The sequence below is a fragment of the Camellia sinensis genome, chromosome 3 (assembly GCF_055761805.1).
Source record: "Camellia sinensis isolate YWXY chromosome 3, ASM5576180v1, whole genome shotgun sequence".
Classification (NCBI taxonomy): Eukaryota; Viridiplantae; Streptophyta; class Magnoliopsida; order Ericales; family Theaceae; genus Camellia; species Camellia sinensis.
This window is the reverse complement of record NC_138963.1, coordinates 38957519-38983994: the sequence shown is the minus strand read 5'-3', so window position 1 is coordinate 38983994 and position 26476 is coordinate 38957519. Positions and strand designations below refer to the sequence as shown.

At 35.7% G+C, this 26476-nt stretch overlaps 1 non-coding gene and 1 pseudogene across 2 annotated transcripts; one reads left to right on the top strand and one right to left on the bottom strand.

Moving 5' to 3' along the window:
- Positions 1 to 24594, bottom strand: LOC114269472 (uncharacterized; annotated as a pseudogene). The gene is made up of 12 exons (XR_014363784.1): positions 24232 to 24594; positions 19010 to 19074; positions 17092 to 17165; positions 16884 to 16904; positions 16207 to 16330; positions 5927 to 5996; positions 5421 to 5464; positions 5288 to 5329; positions 4986 to 5045; positions 4741 to 4808; positions 2881 to 2938; positions 1 to 224 (listed from the first exon to the last, which is right to left on the bottom strand). The product of XR_014363784.1 is annotated as an uncharacterized LOC114269472 (transcript).
- On the top strand, positions 21682 to 21767 carry LOC145823159 (small nucleolar RNA snoR114). The gene has a single exon (XR_014365393.1). It is a non-coding gene; the product is annotated as a small nucleolar RNA snoR114 (small nucleolar RNA).
- Positions 24595 to 26476: the final 1882 nt, after the last annotated feature.

Genomic DNA, 26476 nt, shown 5'->3' with positions numbered 1-26476 from the left:
AAAACATATATAATGCATCTTATTAATGATTTTTTTTTTTTTTTTAAATAACAAAATAATCCACATAAATAGGTTCACAAGAAAATGTTTAGATGATACAAACATATACAACAGCATAGGAAGCAAAAACCTCTTTAAAGAGCGTAAGTTGCTCTTAAATAATCAATGATCTCTGCGCTCTCAAACATTTGCACTCCTGCGTTTGGGTCCTCTAAAGAAGGTGCCTGTCAACAGTTGCAGTGACAGTAACACGATCTTATTTTTTAAGGCCAATTGAAGCAATATGAAATATACAAAATATGCACATAAAACGTTCTACCCTATGCTACTTGGTGTTAGTATTATTAGTGTACAGAAAAGCTGTAAAGTCAAGCATAGCTAGTTGTCATTTATATTATATAATATGTAATGTTTCCTGCTTTCGGTGCCTAACTTAGCATCCTATGCTGTCATCTCCTCTCTATAAAGAGAGTGTTCATCTTCTTGTAATAATACACAGAAATACAGAGTTATTCATTTTGCTCTCTCTCCCTCTCTTTATCAAACTATTCTTACATGGTATCAGAGCAAGGTTGAGAACCTAAGTAATTCCACTTCACCGGCGGGCGGCAGCCTCGCCTTGGCTGCCCGCCGGACCTCTACACATATCTTCACTCCGCTGCCACAAATTATTCTTCTTGATCTTGATCTTCTTGTTGCTGCTGCTACTGCTGCAGTAGTTTCTAACAAATTCCATCTTGGTCACCTCCACTCCACTCTTCTTCACCACCTTGCCGGAGCAAACATTTCTACACTGTTAAAAAAAAAAAAAAAAAAAAAAAAATTAGATGTGAAGAAGAGGTCTGTGTCATACCTGATTCGAGCGATGCATCGGTGAACATTTATTGCCTTCAACGAACTGAAGCACAGATAGATTGTTGATTGTACAACCCACTAACCCCATTCGCAAATTGCTGTCGATTCTTTCTCCGCTTTTTAACGACTTCAAATCCATCACCCTCTTCATTCGTACTCTTGTTTACTTCCGATGTTTTTGACTGCTTACCGTTGCCACTTTCAGAATCCAAGTCTGCCTTAGCTTCGTTCCCACAAAGAATTTTTATAACTGCGCTATCGTTGGCAATCGCTTCTGATGAATTTTCTGAATACTCAAACTTTTTCTTGTTCACTGCAACAGACTCACTTGCAGGATCAAGATTATGTTGAACCGATTTTACAATGAAGCTAAGCAGTATCTGCCTTGCTAGCTTCGCTTTCTCTCTATCCTCTCATCTCTATCCTCTCTCACATTCTCAAATTATTATTTCACGGGTGAAAATACTGCTCCCAGTCTGTCATAATTGTTTCAGGAAGCACATGGGCTCCTTTAGCTACTGCTGCAAGCACTTGAGATAGTTGCTATTTTAAAATCAAGTAAGTGGGTTTATTTATCATGATGGGGCCATAAGTTTTTTTAGTGGAGATTATATATATGTTATATGGTTCATATCTGAACATCATTGGTCTTCAAGTGGGAATTGGAGGGATTTTAAACTTGGTAATGGAAAAGTGGGTTTGCGTGCGTCTTTGGTTGATAAGTGTGATATAATGATGCTGTCCATGCCTTGGATAGTGGGCTACATGGGTATTCTTCTCCCACGTAGAAAAAAAAAAAAAAACAAAACAAAACAAAACAAAACAAAAAAAAACAAAAAAAAAACAAAAACCAACAGTCTGATCACACAACACTTCCTTCTTTATTATTATTATTTTTTTTTAATCACCCCATGTTCCTCTGTTCCCACATACCCCAAGCACGACATCACCTTTCTTTTATTATATATATATATCTATATATTTTATTATAATCTCTTACCCCAACACTTAACACACACCAAAAAAAAAAAAAAAAAAAAAAAACCCTTCTACATCTTCACTCTGTGTTGAGCTATTTTGCTCCACTTTATCAATCCCTTTGTTTCAACCTCAAATAGGTTTCTATCTTCACACCTATTTGAGTTTGAGAGGGGGTATTCTACATATATCATGGTGAGCATGGTTACACACCATGCGAACCACCAAAGCTGGTGCGCATGGTTATACACCATGGGAACCATCCAAGCCACCCCATGGCGCACTTCCTAAGTCGCCCCCTTGGTGCACCACCACAAGCTGCTACAACGGTCCGACATGACCCCGTAAACTGTCTTCTACATCGGTCCGACATGACCCCATAAACTGTCTTCTACATCGGTCTGACACGACCACACAGTGTCTGTTACATCGGTCCGGCATGACCTCGTAAACTGTCCTGCTACATCAGTCCGGCATGACCTCGTAAACTGTTCTGCTACAACGGTCTGACACAACCATACAGTGTCTTCATCAACGGTTCGACACGACCATACAGTGTCTCCTATCCTATTTTATTTTCTTGTTTTGTTACTCTTTCCAAACTCAAGTTGGTTTGTGTCTATCCTCCTTGAGTTTGAGGGGGGCTGTTAGTATTATTAGTGTACAGAAAAGCTGTAAAGTCAAGCATAGCTAGTTGTCATTTATATTATATAATATGTAATGTTTCCTGCTTTCGGTGCCTAACTTAGCATCCTATGCTGTCATCTCCTCTCTATAAAGAGAGTGTTCATCTTCTTGTAATAATACACAGAAATACAGAGTTATTCATTTTGCTCTCTCTCCCTCTCTTTATCAAACTATTCTTACACTTGGAATGTGGATCGTTGCACTATGACAGACCTAAATAGGATCACAGTACGCTACATGCTCTAAAATGTGATACAATAGGGGTATATTTGAGTACATCACACTATTAGAACTCAAGGCTCTACTACAAATGATATGTTAAAGAAATGAAAATCCGTAGAAGAATTAAAAGGAGAATACCTGGAAATGTCCAACTTTCTCATATAGCATCTGTCATTTTGGACTGCCACGAGCACAACTGTAAACAGAGAGTTTTTAAGAAAACCTTAAAATGTAAATGAACAGCTTTTCACTAAAAATATATACCAAAAAAGGTTCCAAAATATACTTTACTAAGAGAAATACCAAAAAAATGTATCAAGTATTGGAGCCTAGGCAATATATAAAGTAGTAATTTCCCTAGAGGCAATGACTACTATCAATTCAATTCAGGCCAATTCAACTCAATTAACAAACCTTTTCTGTAACTGGTTAAGGTTGGCAACTTGTATCTTATTCACCAATATGCTTCACATATATACTTTCTACCAAGTGATGTCCTAGTATATCTTTTCTCATTACCTCACTACCTACATTGAACTATCTTGCCCTGTCCTCTCCATACCCAAGGATAAACATTGGTTTTGTTGTGACATTTTGGTCAACTTGAAACGTGAAGGCCTTGTTTGGTTTGTTTTTCAGAAAAAATTTTGGAAAAAATTCTCTACAAACAAATTTTCAAGAGTAATCAAACCAAACAAATTTTTCTAAAAAAAATCTCAAAATTTTGTTTGGTTACATACTTTCCAAAATCAATCTCTCTCTCATACACATCAAATCAATCACTTTTTTTAAAACTCTATTCCCAAAACAATTTTCCAAAACCATTTCTGAAAAAAGACAACCCAAACAAGTTTTCGTACTTTTTATCTAAAAAACTACTCTACAAACACAAACCAAAGACACCCGAAATATTTCAAAACCATTGCAACAAACATAAAGAGGAAGGCCAAAAAGTTTTGGGAATGCGTGGAAACGAAGACAAACCTCTGTAAATGTATAATTTGACCTTAAAAATAAATAATTCAACATGTTTGAGGTCTGCACATCCAATCATATGAAAGGAACAAATATATGATCCAAAGGTATGTTGATGTAAATCAAAAAATGTTAAATTCATGTTAGAAAAATCAATGTTATCTTCTTTTTTTGGTGCTAAAAAATCAACATTATCAAACACGAGTATTTATGATACTAAAATCTTACTATGGATAAGGTGTAATTGAAAAGTCCAGTCTACACTTCCCCTTAAAATCCAAATATTAAGGAAAGGAAAACTAGAACCTTATAACCAGCACAGATGGGACAACTCCAAGCAATGTGAGACACATTCCAATACACCCTCCTGGACCACAACATATAGTAGCCGAACAAACGGGAACCTTATAACCAGCACAGATGGGACAACTCCAAGCAATGTGAGACACATTCCAATACACCCTCCTGGACCACAACATATAGTAGCCGAACAAACGGCACACCAGTCACAGGCCCAACCAAGCTATGATAGTAAATTAAAAAGCCTAGCCCACACTTCTCCTTAAAACCCAGGTATTATGACAAGGAAAACTGGAGCCTTATAACCAGCACAAATGGGACAACTTCAGGCGATGTGGGACACATTCCAACAGGTGTAGGGAGATTCTTTTGGTAACAAGATTAGAAGTATCTTCTCAATAAGGTTAAGAACAGGATTCAACAAGAGTCATCAAACATGAGAAGATGATAAACAAAGGTTTAAAGCGATAGACTATAAATCGATATACCTGTTCTCTTTTCCTTTTGTTTTTCGGTCAGATTAGTACACACATATCACCACAAACCCAAATTCTAAAAGACCTTAGTAAATCATAGAAAGTGTATTCAATTTATGTTAAGACTACATAAACAGATGTTAAACCTATACTAGGTCTTCATCTGACAATACATGATGGCACCATCAAAGTAAAGAGTGATGTTGAAATAAGATCTTTGCATGCATAAATACTCAATTAACTTTACCTATGAAGTAAATGTGGCAGCTCTAACTCTACAAGTACTTCACGTACAATTTTGCAATATGGGGACGGCTGGAAGGAAAGATAAAATAATAAAATATTACTATTTAGAAGTTAACAATATAGCTACAGTGTTCCATTGAAAAAAAAGGAAAGCATGACCAATCATAAGAATACATTTCTGTATTAGGTGCCTCATCTGTACTGCAATATATACATCAAACATCCATCAGTGACTAACAGTCTAACCTCATATGCCCATAATTCAAGAGGTTTGGATGGCAGTTTTGATGGAGTATAAGAACTTCCCTACAAGAAATAACAACAAGAGACTGTAAAAGGCCAGCTTTAATCGTTCTCGAATACAATAATGACAAGAGTTCATTAATTTGGAATGTCTTTCCAAAACATATTAGCCTCCTTTAGGTGACCCACAAGCTCAGAGGCCTTTTTTTTTTTCTTTTTGATAAATACAAACTCAGAGGCCTTTTGTTCAGCATTTTGGGAAAACTTCAAAATTTAATTAGTTAGAAGTTCAAAAGCCATTATACCTTTCCCATGCGACCAATCATGGCAAATCCTTCAGTCAAAGTCTGCAATAGAAGAAGTCAGCATGTATACACATTAACCTAGACAGTCTCCATAGTTTGACAAGGACCAATACAAAAGGAGACTAATACTAACTGTTAGTTGACCAAGTGACAACATGAAAGGGATATTTCCGTCACCTACACAAAGGAAGTCAATGTTAAGTGAAGCAAGAACTAAAGTCTTGAATGAACGAAAAAGAAGCAAAAAATATAGTAACTTGTTCAAGTACTAAATATCTTCGCCCACCCAAATTCCTTTATCAAATAGTAATTTACAAAAACAGCGATTGTCAGAACCAAAAGAAACAGATACTAGAAATGATTGTCCATATATTGGAAGCAAATATACAAGAAAATTCAAGCCAGCAAAACAACGGGAACAGACTTTCTCAAACTTCTCAGAAAGGATACTTCCCAGCTCTCAAATTTGTTAGAAAAATAATTAAAAAATGGCATTCTCTAAAAATCATAATGTAAATTAATAAAATTTCCCTCTTCTGCCAGAGAATTTTCGCAAACATTAAAAAAGAAAGAAAGAAAGAAAGGGAAGAAAAAAAAAACAAAAAACAAAGGAATGCAAACTAGCATATCTAGACATACCATATTTCCCAACCAAATATTTAATTATGTCATCTGATTCATACATTGCAACTCCTGTGTTTGGATCCATCTGCAGCAGTGAATAAAAAATAAATATATAAATTATTTAGATCGCATGTCAAGCAACTCCAGATTCAATATAAGTTAAATCTAAAGCATAGCATGGTATAAAACTAAAGAATTGACGAGGAAACGAATAAAAAAGTTTTTAAAAAAAAAAACATGTTAAGGACGTGTATTGGCCAAGTAACAAGCAACAAAGGAGCTTGATTTTATTTATTTATTTTGGATAAATAAAACAATTTCATTCAAGAAGAGGCACCAAGAGAGTGCACAATCTGCATACAAGAACAAAATTGTAAGGAATGTACATCAAAACCTACTCCAAAGTCTCCACAAAATCCAAAAATTTGGTGAAAATTTGTTACATTTGAAATGAGAATTTACTATGATTATGTTTAGCAATTTTGAAGTGGTAGTGTGGTGTACAATCGGTAGACATTTAGGGGTTGTTTGGGATGATCTAAATAAGTATATTTTTCAACATTTTACAAAAAGATATACAGAAAAGTAGAGAGGTGATGTGATCTAAATAAGTGCACTTATTTTTATTTTTATTTTTTTGGAAATCAACAACGAAATTTATTAAAAAATAAAGTGTGGAGGACAAGAAGGACCCCATTTAAAGGGACAACTCTCAAAAATCACAAAGCAATGATCTGACACAACCCTAGGCAATGCCTCTTGTCTAATATCGGAAAACAACACTTCCCACCCAAATGTGTGGAGGAACCTATCCAGTCTTCAACACCCAAGATTATCTTGAAGGTTAGACCAAGTAAACCTAGCATTGCTCAAAGGGTGATCAATCAACTCACCCTCCCTAATGAAAGAATCAAAATCCCTCGTGCTTCTATTTGAAGAAGCCCCATTAAGCTTTTCGGACACGAGCCTAACCACATTGAATTCACTGCCCACGCACCAATTAGGAGCACAAAGCCCAAATAAGCCCCCCAACTCCTCCCACCAATCCTGTCGTTCTCTGGGCCTATTGGGACCATAAACCCCTATTAACCACAATTCACTATTATCCCGATTCCGAAACTTGATAGACAATGAAAAGGTCCCCAGTAGTGTTTCACACTCTGATACAATTCTGTCATCCCACATAATCAAAATACCCCCTGATCTCCCACTAGAAGGTAAAAAAACCCACTTTTTAAATCGAGTCCCCCAAATGGTTCTAATAAAAGACCTATCACACTCCTCGCACTTAGGCCAAGTTTGGCAACTCTGAAAAAAACCAAAAAGTTAAAAAGTTACTCAAAAAGTTAAAAAGTTATCACTATTCACCAAAAGTCAAAAATTACAACTGCACAACTTCCAATCTTAATTTTTCCCTACACACTAATTTATACAATTTTTTAATACAAATTTTTTTCAAAAAAGTCAAAAAATTAACCCAAACATCCATATTTTTTTCCTCAATTTTTTAGACCAAAAAGACAAAAAGTGCACTTATTTAAAACACCCCAAACCCCTAGTCTCTTGAAACATTACAATATCTGGCTGATGATTTATTACCGCCCTTTTTTTACGGGACCGTAGTCCTAACATTCCAACTCAAAATCTTCATTGAGCACCTAGAACACCCCTAGCCTCCTTCCCCCTTCCCTCATAATTAATGCCGCTCTCAACAGCTCCCTCAACCCTTTTCTATGCCCCGAACTTCTTTTTGTGTTGCTCCCCTTAGATGTAAACACCCTCTTCTTGGACCTAGACTTCAACCCATTATTCTTTACTAGGGACAACCCAAGAGTATCAAGCAAGTGCACAAAATGAGGCACATCCCCTTCCTCCAATGGAAAAGACACATATTTACTCATCTTTTTCAACCACCGCTCAGATTCGTCAACATCATTCCCTGTAACACTTTTAACGCCTAGCCCATGGTCCCGAGACACCCCTTTAGAAAGTTCTGTCCTATGATCTTCCTCATTAACCGCTTGTGGAACCAGACTGTCATTGGTAGCCAAGCTATCATTGGGTACATGAGACACAATATTCCCTCCATTAGAAGTCACTCTACTAGAATGAAGAAATACTTGAGCATCATGTGACTCCCTCCCCCCCACCCCACCCCACCCCCGGCGGAGAAAACTGACCCAGAAACTGTCCTAGAAATATCACACTGGTTATGGTCTGAAAGCGCAGAATTCATATTGCCCCTATCAAAAGAGTCACATACATTTTCACAAGAATCAGAGCCACCATCACATTCCTTACCCTCAATGCGCTCCTTGCCATCAGAATCCAAAACCTCATTTTCATGGAACAACCAATTCAAATTAGGATAAACTCTGCCCTCTCCTCTGTGCCATTTTCTCCCTCGTCTTGAACTGACGAATCATCAAAATTCTTAGAAGACCCATACTTGTCCAATGCTTGCAGCACCTCCAGAGGATTATACAAGCATTCCTCCACTTCATTTGTCATAAAATCAACAGCCTGTGGCACTTCCATTGCAACGCTATTCTAATCTCTTTGGACCTCAACTTCATCCACTATAGCACAATCGTCTTTAGAACATTCAATTTGTAAAAGATCCCTAATCGATCGATCAACTAGGTCCGATAAGCCCAAATGGATCTCATTCAGGTTGAATAGCGAACATGGGTTTGACACCTCCTTGTTGATCGCAACTTTTCCATGGTCAATCCTTGTGAAGCCCTCTCATTGATGATGATTCCCCTCACTGTGCTCTCTCATCGATTCCCTAGCTCGTGTATTCACATGACCCGAACCAGAAGCAAGATTCGAAACCCTTCCCAGAACATTTCCTTCAGCAAAATAGTTGTGGATTGAGCCCATTTTGAATGCCGGGTCAGCTCTCTCATAAAGACTAATGGAAACCTCTACAATATTTAGGCCAGCCTGTTGATTATGCGATAGACCCAAAGTGTTTTTGGGCCCATTTTCAAGCACCAGTCCAGCCCCATCTTGAACAGAAGACCAGCCCAAGTGAAATTCAGGCCCATGCTCCAGATCCCGGCTGTCACCCCTTGGGCTTCCCTGTGCATTGACAACCCTTAACCCTGAAGCATGCACCTCTTCGTAATCATCACTGAGCATTGAACTTTGTCGTCCCAACTGTCTACCCTCCTTCACTATGCCACGTGTCCTTTCTGTTCCTTAGAACTTCTCGTCTCCCCTACTGTTGATGCTAGAGTCTAATGAGTCTTGCCTGAAAATCCATTGTCGAGAAGCCTCTCTTTTTCTAATAGGCTTGGGCGGAGGCTTCAAGCGAATTATGGCCGATGTTTCCTCCTCCATGACTTCGATGGTGGATGGTAAAAACCCATAGCCAAATCACCTCACTTTCAGCCTAGCCTCGAAAAGATTCTTAAAGGTGCTAGTTCTGCAATCCACTTCCACCAGCCCTCCACATTTCAACCCAATCTTCTCGAATGTCTTCTCATTCCATAAATTAAAGGGCAAATCACAGATAGCAACCCATCCACCGTATGAAGCAATAACATTAGGACATCTGTGCATATCATCGGACCAATTCTCTAACTTCACCGCAATGCCCTTTTCAAAAAACCGCAGACTGTATCCCCCAAACTTCGCAGCTTGTTCCTTGTTGTTGGTGAAAAATAGAGCTCGATTTAATTGAAATGGACAAAGAATGACGGGCAAACTTCACTTTACTCCCTATGGTTTAGGCCATCTACAGATTACCCCTTGACATTCAAATATCACCACATAACCCCCACTGTGGTTGATGGAGTAAAGTGCACAGTTAACCGTTAATGGCAGACATAAAAAGACCAATTTGCTCTTGTATATATATATATATATATATATATATATATATATATAACCTTACCATTTTCACTTCCAACAGTCGTGCATTTGAGAAGAGGAAATGAGATAGAACTAGGTTGTACAATTGAACACTTGTGACCCAATTTAAGAATGAGCTCAAGAAAAGAAAAAAAAAAAATTACAGATCTAAGAAGTTTTTTTTTTTCTTACTCTCTCTCTTTAGTCTACGTTACCTGCTGATTCGAATTCGGTTGGTTAAGAATTTGATTTTTTGATTTGTGGTTTTTAATGATGTTCATTCAAAGAATAGAGTCTTGGAATTTGTGAAAATGGGTTTTTGATTCTCTTTTGATTTGAGTTCTTTAAGAAATTTTTTTTTTTTTTTTTTTTGAGGTGGGGTTTGTGCTCAGATTAGCTTCCAATCACTTTTCTATAGTGAACCTTAAGGGATGGGGGTGAGTAAAATGTTGAAGAAGGTTTGTGCTCAGCTATGAAGCACGGGTACTCCAAAAATAGTGTCACACACGTACCGGGTACTTATCGGGTGCAGGTACGCGTACCGGTACGACTGCACGCGTACTGGGTACAGCAAAAAGGAGTCAGGTATGTTTGGTTCAATCGCATACGGCTTGGGTACGGCATGGGTACACCTTTGGTGCGCTTCGGGTATGTCGGGGCAAAAATCAAATTTTTAGGAGAACTGAGGGGTACCGGAGCAATATTAAGAAAAATTTCAAAAAAAAAAGAGAAAGGAATATACACGAATGATGTTTGTTTTGCCCTAATCTCATCACTTCAACAACACAACAGCAAGAGGCGACGGCAACCCATCCATTCCCTTCGAAGGCCTCCGACGACGGCGACGCAAGGAGTTCCGATGAGTGCTCTTCATCTTCTTCTTCTTCTTCGTCTTCATCTTCTTCTTCGCCTTTTTCTTCTTTGTTACATCTTCCACCCTCGTCTTCTTCGTTTTTTCTTCTTCATCTCATATATTTTTTGTTTTGCAGAGATCAGCAAGCATCTGGTTTTGTCCCTTGTTGCATCTCTTCGTCTTCCCTCCGGTGAGAAACTGGTCAGAATTTTTGGGTGCCCTTGCATATCAGCAAACAGCAAGCAACTGGTCAGATTTTGTTTCTTCATCTCTGTCTTCATCTTTATTTTTTTTGTTTTTTTTTTCTTGTTTCTTGTTTCTTCTTCAGAGAGGTAGAACCTGCTCAGAGAGGTAGAACCAAAAAAAATTAGAGAGGTAGAACCAAGTTATTCAATCATATTTGGAACAAAAAAAAAAATTAGAACAAAAAAATTAATAATCAATCATACTTACATAATGTTAATAATCAAAAAAATTAATTAGAACAAAATTATTCCTCAACGGAAGAATGTTAATTTTTCCTTTGGTGTTGATTATGTTGAATTGAAATATATTAATATTTGTCTTTTAGTTTTATAATTCTCTTTTTAGTTTTGATATTTAATTTTAATTTGTAGGTTGGATCCTTTAACCATAATTATAAAAAAATATGTCGGCGTACCGCAGCCGTACCCGTATCATACTTTTTTGAGGTTTTGTCGTATCGACGTACCGGCACTCGTACCCGTACCATACTCGTACCCACACCCGTGCTTCCTAGGTGCTCAGAACAACCTTCTAATATATATATATATATATATATATACGAAGAAGAATAAAATTTTTGGAGAGAAATGAAAGAAGATTATATATATACATATATACATATACATATACATAGAAATCAAAGAAGAAATCAAAGTCACAGATTATATATAGCTACAGATTATACATATATATATATAGTTACAGATTATATACATATAGCTACAGTTTTATTCTTGTACCATATTCCCAACATATATATAGCTACAGATTATATATACATATATATACATTGATTCCCATCACAAAACTCTATCTGCAATCAATTAACACATATATGAGTCACTATATACAACAGAAATGAAATGGATCCATATATATATAGAGAGAGAGAGAGAGAGAGAGAGAATGAACTTGATTTTGATTTTTGTGATTTTGTTCAGCATGATCTTTGAATCACTCGTCCTTTCAAATTCATGTAATTGTTAGGGAAATATATTATATTCTGCAAGCTGAAATCTTATGTAAAGGTTGAATTTTAGGATAAAAGATCATAGCTTTTTGGCAAATTCAATCAGTAATAAACATAGGAGTTGAAACACACAAGCAATCTTTTTGGGTCAGCTTTTATTTGTAACTCTAGGGGCATTTTGGTCTTTTAATTGTGAGGGAACATCATCAGTTACTGCACAGCCTGTTAGAATAGATGGAAAAACTAACTGCGCACTTTACCCCATAGGGGGTAAGTGAAGTTCGCCTTAATAAAAAAAGTCAGTTCTAGTGCAAACTACCGCATGATCCAAATCAATGCTAGTGCTATTCATTGCCGAACATGATGACTGAACCTTAAACAACTTAACGTAAGATCAACCTCTGTTTGTCCCTGTTTCTTGGCTTCTAAATTCCCCTGCATTGGCCTCCTCTTTGTGAGGCCCTGAGAACTGATTCTTCCTAAAACCTCCCCTATCATCCTTGACCACCTCATTACCTTTGTTGCCTCCATGAATGGTCCTGTCAAGCAACTCAACTGTATTTATCCACCCTTGTCCATCAACCCCCACCGGAATAACGATGTTGCTCCTTTTAATCCCTGCCATCCAATTAGACAACTCAACAAATGCCCCCCTCTGGTTATTGAACCTTTGAAGGCAGAACACAGCAGAACAACTTCTATACTGCTAAAGAAAACTCCCTCACTGAATCTTCTCCACGCCTCTTGCAAAGCTTCCGTCACCCAGAAGACGCCTCCCAAATCAATCTTCACAGAAAAGCTTCTGGCTCAGTTCCTTTCAATTATCTCCACTAATCTTGTGTTCAATCTTGGGAGGCGTCAACTCATGATAATCTTGTGTTCAATCGTCAACTCAGATGCTCTTCCTCTGTATGCCATTTTCTTTTTTTATGTCAAAATTATCATTAGAAAGCACATAGATTTGGGATTTTGGCAAGTGCACTTATTTAGTTTATGCCAAATAGTGCCTTAATATAATACACCTAAAAAAAATCTCTTACAATATATTTATGTACAAATACATAAACATTCCTCTAAACTCTCTCAATCTTGGTATTTTCTATGTGCCTCTATTCCTCCACCAAGGATCCTCTAAAGTGAAATTTCTCTAAAGTTTCCTAGAGTGCTACATTGTGTGGTTGAGATTTATTGGCAAGTCACATCAGAAAAATTTTGTCAGTAAATCTCAACCACACAATGTAGCACTCTAGGAAACTTTAGAAAAAAATCACTCTAGAAGATCCTTACTCCTATTCCTTGACCTTGCCCCTTCTCCTTCTCCCGTTTCATACAACTAAGTTCCACCTGCGGCTATTTTATGAATTCTGCATTGTAATAATCAGAGAGGTGATAGACTAGATTGGTAGAGAAATAGTGGGGACATAGTGGACATAGTTGCACTTGCTGCTTTTTTAATATGTCAGTTCTATGGAGATTTGGTATGCTGCATCTAGTCGGGATAAGTTAAAACTTGTCTGATCATTGTGTTCATTTTTATTCATTGTGAAATAAGAGAGTTGAAAGGATTATCATATATAAATATACTGTAAGATTTTTTTTTTTTTTCCTTAGTTATAATATATATTAAATGTCTATCTATACACTGCACGAGCACTTAAAATTGTTAAACATAATCATAATAAATTCTCATTACAAACGTAACAATTTATTAGCAAATTCTGTTATCAGAATCTTACGATTTGCGATTCAATTCACGATTTGATTCACAAATTTTACAAAATCGATACGAATCTATGAGTGAATCTATTTTGGAAGTGAATCTCTAGTGAATCACACGATTCGATTCACTTTTACGATTCATGCAATTCTTAAAGCTATCATGTCACATATTTCGATTATTTTTTCTTCCTTTTGTTAGTTAAAATGTCATAATACGACTTCTAATAGTTATAATACAACTTCTAATAGTGTTTAGTACGAAAATAACTAATGTATATTCATGACATTTTTTTTTTTTTTTTTTTTGGAGTTTTTAATAGGATCCAATCAAATTTAGTCAAACACAACATATTTTTAACCTTTTCTTCTCTCTTTTTTTTTCCAAAAAAAAAAAAAAAAAAAAACATAATGTATATTCTAAAGATGTTTTATGTTAAAATAACTTGCAATATGAATTTATCTATTGCTATTTTATTGAAATAAATATATTTCAATATTACATGGCCTAATGGTTCTGCAAGTTCTTTATTATTTGGTCATTGTTACTTGTAAAGGCACGTATGCTTATGAAATATCAACATCATTGTTAATTGAGAGTTTGTCTTATTAACTTTCTTTATTAAGAATAGTTGATAAGTAATATTGAAAAAAAGGTAAGACGGTAATCTTACAAGGGAACTAACTTCTTACCTATTAGATCATGTGAATATCATTCAAAATAACATTTTCATTGATTTAAGTCTAAATTTTTTATATTTATAAGATATATTTAGCATCCAATGTATAGATATGTTTTTCTAAGTAATTTAGAAAAAGTGGCCAAATCTTTACGATTCACGATTCGATTCTCGATTTGGTACAAGGCCATTTCTATTCACGATTTGACAACTAATAGCAATAACATAGGCTCCGTTTGGTAGAGCTTTGGAACTTTAGTTCCAGTCATTGGTTTTCACGTGGTGTTGGTTTGCAACTTTCAAAAATTAATTCCACGCTCACTTTTGAAAACTCGGTCAAAGGCAGAAAAATTTGGGCTAACTGGTCATCCGGCCGGTTGACCGAAACATTACAATTTTTTTTTTTTTTTTGGTGGCAATTGACACATGTTAATTTTTATATATTCAACAAAAAATATTTTCGAAATTTTTTAAAATTTTTTGAGTTGTAAGTTTTTGTATCAAATATCATATGTCATATCAAAAATTTGAGCTGTGTGTTTGGTTATAAGTTTTTGTATCAAATATCATATGTTACATCAAAAAATTTTTATGGCACATGTTAATAAAATTTTGAGTTGTGTGCTTGGTTATGAGGTATAAGTTTTTGTGTCAAATATCATATGTCACATCAAAAATTTCCCATTCAATTCAAAACTCTTTTCAAAACTCATTCACCAAACAAATTTTCCACACTCAAATCGTAATTCCAAAACTCACAAACTCAAAATACAACTCCTATTCTCAAATCATATTTAGAAAGCTCTACCAAACACTACCATATATTTTTTACTCCTCATTCCTCATATAATCCAAATTGAAAAATCTATTAAAAAATCCTCATCTTTTAATTCTAAGAGAGAGGCCAAAATCTTGGGTAAATATATGTTCTAAATAGATCAATATATGTTCCTTACATTTTTTATTTTTTAGTTTCCCTTTTGTTTCTTTGGAAATTAATATGTTTGAGAGTAGACCCATTCCGGATGGAACCACAATTCCATCTCAATGGGAATGTGATACTAACTGGTAGGGGTGTGCGCGGTGCGGGTCGGTGCGGTTTGAGAGAAAAATAGAAACCGTATGGCGGGTGGCGGATTGATAAAAGTGTCACTAGAATTTGCCATTTTTCTTATCAAAAACCGACGGTTCGGTTGGCAAATAATGGCGGATTTGCCTTGGCGGTTCGGGCGGATTGGCGGTTTATAAAAAATATAATTCAAATTACAAAACTTAAATCAAAGAGTAAAAAAAGGACTAGAGATATCGTGATGTTAAGTATCTTGCGAAGCTTTCTTCTGATGCAGCAAGTGTAGCAACAACATGATAATATCAACGACTATGCCATCAATTCATTACAAGCATATGTGAAGCTACAATGATCAAATACAATACATAAAATTCCCCTCGAGCAGTAATGTAATACTATATTCTAAGGTATAAGACAACAAGCAAACTTAAGTAAAAAAGAATTTTTAGAATCCTATAAAACATGATTTAATAGCAGTGCGGGTCGGTGCGGTTTGGAAGAAAAATAGAAACCGGCGAATTGATAAAAGTGTCACTAGAATTTGCCATTTTTCTTATCAAAAGCCGGCGGTTCGATTAACAAATAATAACGAATTTGCCTTGGCGGTGCGGTTCGGTGCGGTTTTGACGGTTTCGGCGGTATTATGCACACCCCTACTAACTGGATTCTTGCTCTAAACCCTGAAATCACGGTTCTAAAGCAGAAAATTGATCCCTAAAGTTCAGAATTTTACCAATAGAGGATTACTACTCATCTTGTTATTCTAGCAATATTTCCAAGTAAGCAGATAAAACCTTGTAACTTTTCCAAGTAGTTAGGTTCATACTATTTTCTTGTTTTGTATTTCTTCAATAGAGGTGCAAATAGAAGGAGAACAAAAGAAAAGGATTATTATCAAACCATGTAAGGGAACAGCTGCTTTCCACCTATCTGAGCAACTTTTTGACGGAAATTCGGACCGTTTCTTGGGCAAGGAAGGATAAAACAGGACATCAAGATCCAATACTGCAACAATTTCCCTGACCTATAATTGATCAAAATGTGTAACAAAAAAAAGAATGCATAGCATGTAGCATGAGCTACCATAGAGCAATCAACAGACATACAACATTCAAGATGGACCTGATGTCCATTCTCAAAATAAAACTTGGACATTATACAATAAATATGTCCAAGAAAAGCCTGACGGGAGATGTAGCCCTAAAATACCATACTATTACAATCATTGGATCAGTTCTAAGAGCCCAAACTTAGACGGCTGAAATCTTCATGATCTTTAAATATGTCCAGTTAACCATTATTTGTATATGTCCACTTAACCATAATTTGTAGTAATAAGCTCCATCTGTGAGCATCATTGCAATGGGAAAGTCCATGTTAAAGTCCTGCCTGTGGTGTCAGTTTTTTTTAGATGGTGACCTATGGTGTCAGTTAACACTGGGACTTAATGCTATTGCTCATCATTTAAAGTCTCACAGTAAACTGCATTACATTGTAAAAAGAAAAAGGTACTTGAAAAATTATAAATTGAATAGCACAAGGAAAAACAAGAGAAAATCTCATGGGGTGGTTCTTACCTTCCGGCAAAATGGGCAGCTGAAATTTCCATTTGTATCATGATGATCCATATCAGGAGAAAGCCACAAAGGCATTTAGTCATAATCATCACATCAACGTACAAAACAAAGAGGCCAAAACAGTCTAAAACTCAAAGTCAGCATCCACATCAACTAATGCCTACCAATATCCTAAAAAGAAGAAGATGATTTTAAAAATGAAGTTCCTTTCAAACTCATATATCTCTAAAGGCTTCTCTGGGCAAGGACCTAATAATTTTGAAGTCTCCATCAACTTGAAACCTGTTTAAAAAAGTGTAACCTATAATTAAATAATAAAAAAAAAACTTCTGAGAAATCATTTATAAACTATATGTATGAAAATTATCATTGGGACCACTTGGAATGAAATTTTTACAGGCTGTGAAACAACTCTCTTATTTTTCTTTTTCTTATTTTCTGGTATTCTATTTAAATGAAGCATCTTGGAAATAAAACACAAACAAAAAAAGACAGATGGACAGATTAGACAAAGTAACAGTAGTTAATTTAAACAGCCACCCAGGCTATTGGATAAAACATGAACAAACAAAGACAGATGCACAAGTTACAAAAGTAGCAGTAGCTATTAGTTAGAGTCTTTTCAGGTGATGTACACATAGTTGAGCTTATTATTGAATTCAAAAGAGAGATTAGATAATTTAGCAGGAATACAATGGATGTCAAAGCCTCAAATCATGCATGTTGTTTATTAATAAATGATGTTGACAATTTGTACATTTTTCGGCAAATAAATATGAATGCCAGTAAGGACAATATTTATGGACAATAAAGACAACCTGAGAAGCTAATGAACAAAGTCATTAACATTGAATGTGTCTCAACCTATGCCATTATAATCACTTATAGACACAGATAGGTAGAGTGGCAGAGTGAAGAACAAGCAGCTAACTTTCATTCTTTGTATCAGTATTCCGTATATTACTTCCTCTAATTTTTCCTTGGCCAAATAAATATGAATCCGGTAAGGACAATATTTATGGACAATAAAGACGACCTGAGAAGCTACTGAACAAAGTCATTAAGACCATCTCCAATGGTTCACCAAATGGTTCATCAAATTTAAATTTGATGAAAAAACTCACTTTTGCTGCTCCAACCCAATACCAAATCTTTCATCAAATTGAGAATGAATGTGCCTTTCATCAAATCACAGTTCATATCCGTTGGATTTTCACCACCGGATATCCCCCGGATGACCACCTCAAGGCAAAAATTTGTGAAAATATTACACTGGCGGGTCGACCGGCCGGACATCCACCCGGTCATCCGGTGTTCTGATGAAGCTTCAAAAACCTCCATTGGAGCACTTGATATCAAATGGAACTTTTACTCAAATTTGATGGGAAAAAAAAAAATAAAAAAAATAAGATGAACTGTTGGAGATGCCCTAACATTGAATGTATCTGAACCTATGCCATTACAATCACTAACATACACATATAGGTAAAGTGGCAGAGTGAAGAACAAGCATCTAACTTTCATTCTTTGTATTAGTATTCCTTATATTACTTCCTTTTAGTTTCCTTTATTTCTCTGATTCAGGGCCTATTCTCCATGTTATAGAGAAACCAACGCCTTACGAGGACTGGACTTGTTTTCAGTTTTAGTTCGTGAAATACAAATGCAGACCAGAAACTTAGCAAATAAATTGTGTAAAAAACAACAGTAACAAATAGTTCAATAAATAAACAACTAACCAAAAAATGTATAAGCTATTTGAATAAAAACTAGAAATTATTAAATTTATTATATAAATTATGGATACTTCTACTTGTGGGTAAGATAACATGCAAATGCCTACAACCCATCAAGCAACAGCATGAAGTCCTATGGTTTTAATCATTAATTTTGAAAACATCATAGCAGTTAAATAACTTGATACTCATACAATAATAATTCAAAATATCTTAGGCATGTCAATTTTGAAGGATGGAAACCCTCAGGCACAAAGTATCTAAGTACCTTAATTTTCATTTCTTTTGAGCAGTTTAAGCTTTCTCTAGCTATTAACAAAACAAATTCACATAATAACTTTTGGGTTACACAACATGGAAATAAAAATAATGAGAATATTTGTCAACTACCAGCAATTTCAAGCGCATACTTGTCAGGTGGAAACTCACTCTTTGGCACAAGAGATGCTGAATACCTGCCAAAAATTATATAAGAACTAATTACATTTGTAAGATAAATTGATAGAGAAAGAGAAAGAATAAATTGTGTATATATTGATTGATTGATGTGTATTGATTTGTATGTTACAAGCTATTATATAGGAGAGGTGTGAGGTAAGTGAGTGGTGGTAGTGGATGGTAGTGGAGGTGGTGGGTGGTAGTGGAGCTGGTGAGTGTGTTAGGTTTAGTGGGGTGGATGTAGTGGGTTGAGTTAGTGGGTTAGGTTTAGTGTACATTAACAGCCCCCCTCAAACTCAAGGAGGATAGGAACTAACCAACTTGAGTTTGAAGAGAGTAACAAAACAGAAAAGTAAACTGATAAATAAAAAACAAAACAGGATAGGAGACACGGTATGGTCGTGTCGGACCGTTGTAGCAGACAGTTTACGGGGTCATGTCGGACCGTTGTAGCAGACAGTTTACGGGGTCATGTCGGACCGTTGTAGAAGACACTGTGTGGTCGTGTCAGACCGATGTAGAAGACAGTTTATGGGGTCATGTCGGACCGTTGGAGCAGACAGTTTACGGGGTCATGTCGGACCGTTGTAAAAGACAGTTTACGGGGTCATGTCGGACCGTTGTAGAAGACAGTTTACGGGGTCATGTCGGACCGTTGTAGCAGACACTGTGTGGTCGTGTCAGACCGATGTAGCAGACAGTTTATGGGGTCATGTCGGACCGATGTAGCAGGACAGTTTACGGGGTCATGTCGGACCGTTGTAGAAAATTGTGGTGGTGCACCAAGGGGGTGACTTAGGGAGTGCGCCATGGGCGACTTATACATTATACTGGTATAACCCCCCCTCAAACTCAAATAGGTGTGAAGATAGAAACCTATTTGAGGTTGAAACAAAGGGATTGATAAAGCTGACCGGTGTAGAAGACACTGTATGAGTGTGTAGAGAGGCTGCCCAAAAAAAAATATACATGTAGATATATATCGAGCCCTCAAAAGTCGTGCCCTCAAAAAGGTGTGTCATCAAAAGGCGTGTCATCAAAAGACGTGCCCGAGTCATGAAAAGGTGTGCCATGAAAAGGCGTGCCAGGTTGTCGGTGTCAAAAGGCGCGCGATGCGCGTGGCTGTCTCTGTGTCATGGTCTTTATAAACCGAAGCGGAGGAGGCAGAAACTGAGACAGAAAAACTGAGAGAAACCTCTGAAAAATTCTTCATTTTGCTGAGAAAGAGAGGTCGTTTTGCTGAGAGAGATAGTCTGTAACACTCTGTTGCTGTTGCCCAGAAAATGGCTTCGTCGTCCCGCGGGCTGCTGACCCTCTTTCCCGACCTCAACGAGTCCACAGGAGAGAGAACTTGTGCGGTGGCCAGTGAACCTCAACCAAACACCGCTGGGTTTGCTCCGCTGAACTTTCCGATGCGGTCTGTGGAGCAAAAAATGGCGGTGCAGTCGGATGTGGAGGCCAATCAGTATACGTTGAAGTCATGTGTGGAAACCATGACTGCGGTGACAAACTTGTCGAACCGGCTGCAGAGTAGGGCAAATGAGGTGCAGCAGTTAAACTCCCAGCTGGCTCTGCTCCAACGCATGTATAAGGATGCGCGAGCAGAGATAAGCGTGCTAAGGGCAGAAAACAAGGAGCTGAAGCGGAAGGCCACCGTGATGTTCCGATTTGGAGGGCCGCCATATGCTGCAGTGGAGGAGCAGGGTGGAGTGATCGTGCCCAGTGGAGTGGGAAACACGGAGGCAACACCGGCAAGGGCTGCCCAGGACGGAGGCAAAAAGAAGAGACCTGCAGCAGAGTAGAGAAGAAAAAATCCCACTGTGGGTGTGGGTGCGGGTGTTTTGTTTTTTTTTTTTTTTTTTTTTTTTTTTTTTTTTTTGTGTGTGTGTTGTTGTAAAGTGGGTCACATGGGTGACACGCACATAATGCACGGAAAGAGAAGATAATAAATAAAGATATTCTATTTTATAGTGAGGGAGTGGGGAACAGGATTGGCATCCGTGTTGGTGAGAGAGTGGGTGTAAAGAGAGAGAGAGAGAGAAGAGATATCGCTGTGTCTCTGTGTGGTTTTTTTTTTTTTTTTTTTTTTTTTTTTGTTTTTGTTTTTTGTTTTGTTTTTTTTTTTTTTTTTTTTGGTTGTGTTCATTTCATGTTGCACTTCATGGGTTGGCAGAGAGAGGGAGCTCGAGAGTGGGTTGTGCGGAGGATAATGGCGGCGATCGGAGCATTGAAGGTGCCTCATAGCACTGCCAGCCTCGCCGGCGAGAGAGCAAACCTCCGTGCGACGCCGTCTCAGAGGCTGTCCTGTGCCTCGTCGCATCTCTCCGGCGACAAGATTTCGCCCAAATCGGCCGCTCCACGGCGGCGTTCTGAGGCTTCTTCCGGCGACAGGACGCGAATCATTGTTTCTCCCAAGGCCACCAGCGGCGCGTGAGGGAGGTCGGAGGAGGCGGAGAGGAGGAGCGGAGGCGGCAGACCCATCGGGCGTAGATGAAGAGGAGTGTGATGAGGAGGATGAAGGCAACGAGGACCACGATGGAGAAAAGGGTACGGCCTCGGATTTGTAAGTCTCTGTCGTCCAATTCTGGGTAGCGCCAGTGGAATGGTGGATGGGTCCTTCACAGGAGATGAGACTTCTGCGCCCAACGTGATGGATGGGTCCTTCACAGCCGTCTGATCATTCGGACGAGATCACAGCGCATCTGAGATTTAAGCGTTTTCGACTCGAGTGTTGTCGTGTAAGTAGAAGTTAAGCTTTGTGAGCTTCTGCCTCTTTTTTTTTTGTTTGTGGAAACTGAGCTTTTGGAACCAATCACCCACTGCTTTGATCTTGGTATGGAGAGAAGTTGCCTCGGGTGGCGGCTAACGGAAAGCTATATGTATTGATAGAGATGGCAGCGGAATAGGTTGAGGTCCGGCGGGCGGTCAAGGCGAGGTTGCCGCCCGCCGGTAAAGCGAAAAATACTAAGTTCTTAACTTAGCTCTGATACCATGTAAGATAAATTGATAGAGAAAGAGAAAGAATAAATTGTGTATATATTGATTGATTGATGTGTATTGATTTGTATGTTACAAGCTATTATATAGGAGAGGTGTGAGGTAAGTGAGTGGTGGTAGTGGATGGTAGTGGAGGTGGTGGGTGGTAGTGGAGCTGGTGAGTGTGTTAGGTTTAGTGGGGTGGATGTAGTGGGTTGAGTTAGTGGGTTAGGTTTAGTGTACATTAACAACATTATTTCAAGTTCTCCCTAATTTTTAATTATTTCTAACAAATTGACCTAAGTCCACCTCTGCACCTGCATTAATATTAATAAAAAAAACCAATTAAAATATTTGGATATCTAATTTTATTTTTCATCTCTGAAATTTTTTTTTACAGCTCAAAAAGATATTTAATTGTTCTACAAATCTTTACAAAAAATAAATTGAAACATTAATCTACTTAAAAAATAAATAAAATGCCAAATTAAATTATTGCCTTACTTAACTATATAAAAACTAGCATTCTAAAGGAAAAGGCCCAAAGCTTAAGCTAATTAATTAATTTATAAGAAAATTATTGATTATATAATTATAATTACCTTAACCTAGTGCATCTCAAACTTTTGGAGGAACTTAGTTGATCGTGTTTGGAAATATATTATAAAAAGGTTCAAGTAGTTATTGCTAATAATTATGAAGTTCAGTAATTAAACTTGTTTCCAAAGTTAATAAATTTCAATTCATTAGAAAATAAGTTGGGTCCATGTTAAAAATTTGATGAGATAAGCTTGGTTCATCAAATAAGAATAGATGAGTTGTATAGGGTATGATAGATCATAAAATAAGTCTTTGAATGTTTTCTCTAAACTAACACGACTTGACTTAAAGAGATTATAAATAGTGTTTTTTAAAATAAAGGGAAAATTACATTTAAGTAGGAATAATTCAAAGTAATTGAACTTTCATAGAGGTGTTGGTTGGAGCAAATGAGATATGTCTCATGCCACAGTTTTCACTTGCAACCCTCACCTTACACCTTTTCTTTCTTTTCCTCACCGGGCTGTAAATGAGCCGAGTACTAGGTTGTTTTACCTTGGCTTAAAACTTAACGAGCTTCAAAATATATTCAAGCTTGACTTGTTTACATAATGAGCCGATCTTAAACGAACATTTAATGAGCCGAACACAAGTCAAGTTTCTATAGTACATATAAATTTATTGTGCTTAGTAGTATGGTGTTCAAGTTTGACTTAAAAATTAAACAAGCTTTAAAATGTGTTTAAATTTAACTTGTTTATATAACGAACTGATATCAAACGAGCATTTAACAAACCAAACACAAGTCATGATCAAATCACTTGGTTCATTTAGCAACCCTACTTGCAATGGACAAAGACTCACTTGCATCTTTATAAAATTGCAATTATTTTAACTTCAATTCACATTTAAATGCACTTTTTCCTAATACAAACAGCCTCTTTTATGTAATTTCCACACAAATATAAATCACTAAAATTAAGTTTACTAAGTCGCCGTTTGGCATTGGCTTTTTTAGTTATAGCTATTTTGAGTTGAGACTTTTTTAGCTTGAGACTAAAAAGTTTGTTTGGTTTGGCTTTTTTCGTTTTTTTGACTTTTATGAGATAAAAAGTAAAATAATTATGGTTTGAATGTGACATTTTATCTTATTGACTTATTTAACCTATTTCGTCTTTTATGTTTTTTTAGCCCAACTAAGTTAGCCAAACGAAAGCTAAATTGAAAAGGTTTTGTATACCAATAGGGTACCATAGGGCACTACCTTCCACCAATCATAAACATATATGCCCGACTGTTCACCAAACACCCAATAATATGCCGGTTATTCCACTACCTTCTACCAATCACAATAGTAGAAGGTACATTCTACCTATCCGCGTACAAATCTCTCTCAAATAAATTAGTTCAACAAGTAAAATTATTATGAATATATAATGGTGGTCCTACCACCCAACATAAGACTAAAAGTTATTTAAAAATTAATCAAAGCATACCTGTCGTTTTACAAAAAGTTAATAATTGTTAGAATAATCAATAAATTCGTTTAATTTACATGGCAACCACAGTTTATACATAATTTAACCTAAAGGATCAAAATTAGAGAGTCCATTGAATAAAGAAAATACAAATCACATGAATCGAAGTAAAATTCATACCCAGAGACAGAACTACCAGTCCCAAGTCGAATTAGTGGAGCAGGAGAAGCTGCCAAGATGTCAACGAGTTTGTCGGGTCTCACGGAGAACTGAATTCGGCTGCGGAGGCTTGAAGTTTGGTGGAGGAGAGACTGTCGGAGACGAATCTGAAAACCCTAATTCTGGTTCTTCTTTGGTGCTCGCTACGGGAGTTTTTGAGGATTCTGCGGATGATCTGATAGAGACTCTGGTCTTTGGTTGTGATTGAGTCGGAAATGGTCTGAAAATCGGAGATGGTGAGAAGTTCAGAACTCCGGCCATTGGTTTCCCGACGGGAGAGGTTGAAATGTGGGCCGCAAAGTCCGACAGCAAGCAGTGTTAGAAGTGTTTGGGTTTCCATGTTTTTTTTTTTGGACAATTAAAAATAATAATAATAACAAAATAAACTTAGTGTTTTGAATTTTACCAATTAAATTCTAATCTTTTTCTTATGTTACATTTTAGTCATTCGTCTATTTTTTTAAGTAAAATTAATAAAAAAAATATTTTAATTATTAATATCAATGTAATATATATAAAAAATAATTATTAAATGATTAAAATACATATTTTTGATCAATTTTACTTAATAAAAATAGACAAAATAATTTAGATTAAAATTAAAATAAGAGTTTAGAATTTGAATAAACAAGTCAGGGTCTATTTTACATCAAATCCTCAAAGTTTTTTTTTGGTAATATCTACCCATTTTTTAAGACTTTTTTGTTTGATTATTTTTATTTTTAGTAAATTTTGGAATAATTAAAAAAATAGCTTTTTATTTTTTAATTTAAATTTTAATATTTTAATTTATTTTCAATCTAAATGAATAACACATTTTCGTTAAACAATATCGATGGAAAAAATAATTTAATTATCAAACTCAATATATATATATATATATTTATAAAATATCTAAAATATTATTTTTTATTAAGTTTAATGATTGAAATATTTGTTTTTTTTATTAATTTTACTTAATAAAAATAGACAAATATTTGGATTAAAAATAAATCATTAAAGTTTAAGTTTTAAAGTGACAAAATTACAAACTCATGAATTATTTTGTTATAAAAGTCAGACTCAAAAGACTTTTTGTAATTTGTCCCAAATTTTTTTACAAAATTTAAGTTTTTAAATTCTACTAGACAAGACAAACTCAAAATAAGTTAAAATTGTTTGGTTATTTTGAACTTCTTTAGAATATTTCAAAAAATATATTTTTTTTTAAATTCATCTACACAAGATAAATTGAAAAGTAAAATATTTTTTACATAATTTTAAAAAAATTCCACTAAAGACATAAATTTTTTTTTAAAAAAAATGTGACTTATTTGAAAGTTTCCAAACAACCACAAGCCTTCTCAGACAAGAAAAAAAAAATTAAATACACCAGCATAATTTTTATTTTTTTTGATTACCACATGCAAGGATGGAACCAGAATTTCATTTATGGAAGGGCCAAAAGAAAAATATGTTTTTTACCATATACATAAACACACATGTATGTATAATATAATTTATAAATTATATATACATAGAAAAAAAAACTAAATGCCATAAAAATAATCTCTAATAGGATAAAGAAATTTTTTTATGCAAAATAAAAAAAGAATGCAAAATAGAAGAAAAATAAGATATATTTTTTTTTATATTAGGAGGTCATTTTATATATAAAATATAATATATATATATATATATATATATATTTAAAGCATTATGACAAATAATATTTTTTACAAAAATAAAGAGTTACGACATCTCATAATTTTCTCCCAATTTCTTCCCTGACCACATGCATTGTAAATTTTGTATCTTAAAAAAAATGATTGTGTGGATGAAATTTGTGATATGATGGTAGGGGACAAATCATTAAAAATGAATAAAGGAAAAAAAAATGATTACTTGTATGGAATATTTTTTCCGTTTTTTCAAAAAGCTTAACAAAAGCCACTAGGCTAATTCAATTTTTTTTTTCCCCAAAATATATACTAATTGAATCTAAGTCATTTCTAGAAGGTAAAAATGCACTGAGTTAAGGATATATTCGTCTTTCAAAAATTGTTCAATTATTTTTAAACAAATAAAGAAATTTGTATTCAACATAAGAGATAAGGGAAATTTTAATTAATTTAACTCCTTACATAAAATATAATTTTTTTTTATTTTATAATTTCTATAATTCCTTTGTTACTCTTGTCCGTAACCTTTCTTTTTCTCTTTCTTC